The sequence below is a fragment of the Octopus sinensis genome, linkage group LG12 (genome assembly GCF_006345805.1).
Source record: "Octopus sinensis linkage group LG12, ASM634580v1, whole genome shotgun sequence".
NCBI lineage: Eukaryota > Metazoa > Mollusca > Cephalopoda > Octopoda > Octopodidae > Octopus > Octopus sinensis.
The window spans coordinates 37,325,890-37,328,389 of record NC_043008.1 but is presented as its reverse complement, the minus strand read 5'-3'; positions in this window follow the sequence as shown (position 1 = coordinate 37,328,389).

The following is a 2,500-nucleotide window of genomic DNA, read 5'->3' as shown; positions in this document are numbered from 1 at the left end:
TTTTATGTTAAAAGCAAAATATATTTATCTTAGCTTTAATGATAGAAGAAAGCATAAAGAATTTCATATCAAAAAGTTATGAAGTAAATTATCATGAAAAAATATAAGTAAGGCAAAAAGTTGGATTTAAGTATAATTAACTTTTTATTTTAAAAACAAACTATATTTTAATTAAGGTTAGATAATAGAGCTCAATTCGAGGAATTTCATGGTATCAATCTCATGCAATGAAGTTTTAAAAGAAAAAAGTTGAGTGTTTATTTCTCAAATTTGAGGGTGATAATATAATTCAATACTTTTTGTTATGAATATAGTTCTATAAGGGGACTTTGATATCTGTCACCAACGTCATTGAGGTAAGGAAAAAATTATCAATGACACCACTAATTGACACATTATTAATTAGCCTAATAGCATTGCCTGGAAAAAACATGGATTACATGGGAAAATGTGAGCAAGAAAAATAATATTCTTAAGATTATAAACCTGGAAAATTACAGGAAAGTTATTACACCTGGAAAAGTTCAGGATGCCTTATTACATCTGGTAAAGTACAGAACAAGAATATTTTTACTTAGAATATTGCAGCTACGGATGAAATCTGAATATCAAAACTTATCTGATTTTAATTTACAAAGCAACATTATGATTAAAAAAGGTACCATCATTTTGTCAAAATATTGACGCACTGTAATACTTAAAAAATGAGTGCCAGTAGTACCAATATAGCTAAAGTTTTATGCAAAGTAGAATAGTATATATGGAAGATAAATTCATTATGAAAAAATAGGCATTGGGTCAAGACTAAAAATGTGAAGACTTGGCAATAGCTTAGGCAAATTTTACTGTGAATTTGTTATTATAAATAGATTTTACTGTAATATATAACTAATTTTTTTATTATTCTATTTATCATACTAACTAATTATGTACTACTATTATTTTTTATAACCTATTTTCAAATTTCTAATTATTAATGAATAATTGAAAAAAATGAATTTTTTTAAAGTGCATAAAATATTTTAATTGAGTTATTTTTTATTTTTAATAGCAGTTATTTTTTTATTTTTAATAGAATAACAAATAGAAGTAATAATTTGTAATAAAATTTTTAGTTTTAATAAAAGTTAATATTTTCTAAATGTAAATATTTTATTTGAAATTTTATCCATAGCTGCAATATTTTAAGTAGAAATTTTCTTGTTCTGTACTTTACCAGATATAATAACTTGTCCAGAACTTTTTCAAGTGTTATAATTTGTCGTCTACTTTTCCAGGTCTATATTCTTAAGAATATTATTTCTTTTGCTCACATTTTTTCATGTAGTATATATATTTAGATAGACAAATCGATAGATAGATAGATATATACATACATACATACATATATATATATATGTATATATATATATATATATATATGTATATATATATTTGTGTATATATATATATATATGTGTGTGTGTGTGTGTGTGTGTGTGTGTGTGTGACTGTGCATGTGTGTATATAAGTATTTGTATATGTATGTATGTATGTATGTATGTATGTATGTATGAATGTAATGATTTAACAAGTTTTAAGTAACTACAAGAAAATAGATTGTTCCTCTCCTTCTCTTTTTGTGCAGACATGAAATGGGATGTCTATTTTATTGTATTTTAAGCTATACTTTTTCTTCTTTCATTCTTATCTAGTCACTTTCGTGTTGCATATCTAGATATTGGTGCCAATTCCATAATTTACTTTGAAGAATAAGAAGTTTGAAGATAAACTAATGCATAGTGGTGAAGATTATCCTCCTTTAAGAGTAGTTTGAACGAATACCAGTTCAAAATTAAACAGAGTTCATACATTTTTTTACATCTGTTTTTCCATGCTAGCAGGTTAGATGTATGTTTTATTGAAGTAATGCTCTCCAGGTTAATACCCATCCCCTCTCTCTTTCCTCTCCCTCATGCTCTATCTTTTACTTGTTGTTCAAGTAAAAGACCACTTATTTCACATATCTTCAACAGTGCAAAATTTGTGGATGGTTTGTTTACAAACTGAATGATAACTGTCATTGACGGTAGTTTATGATATTCAAAGAATATGTAAACACAGACACACACATACTCAAACACGCAACACAAACACACATGCACACACGTGTGTGTGTGTGCATATGCATTGGGTTGGTACATAAATTCATTCATTTATTTTAATCCTTTATTCTTCACCATCAATTTTAACAATTCAGTCTATTTTATCGTTCAAGATTTCAGGCCAATCTTCCACTAGTTTGTGAATGCCTTGACGTTAGACAACTCTGTGTCTTGATCAAAGAATTCATTAAGTCATGTTTTCAGCTCAATGTTATTGTTGAAAGGTATGCCTCATAGACAGTTAAAGATCAGCCAAAAATGATTATAATCAGAAGGCACTATATCAGGAGAATATGTTAGCCACAGTAAAACTTTCTAACCAAGCTCTTGAATAGCATTTTTGGTCAAATTACCAA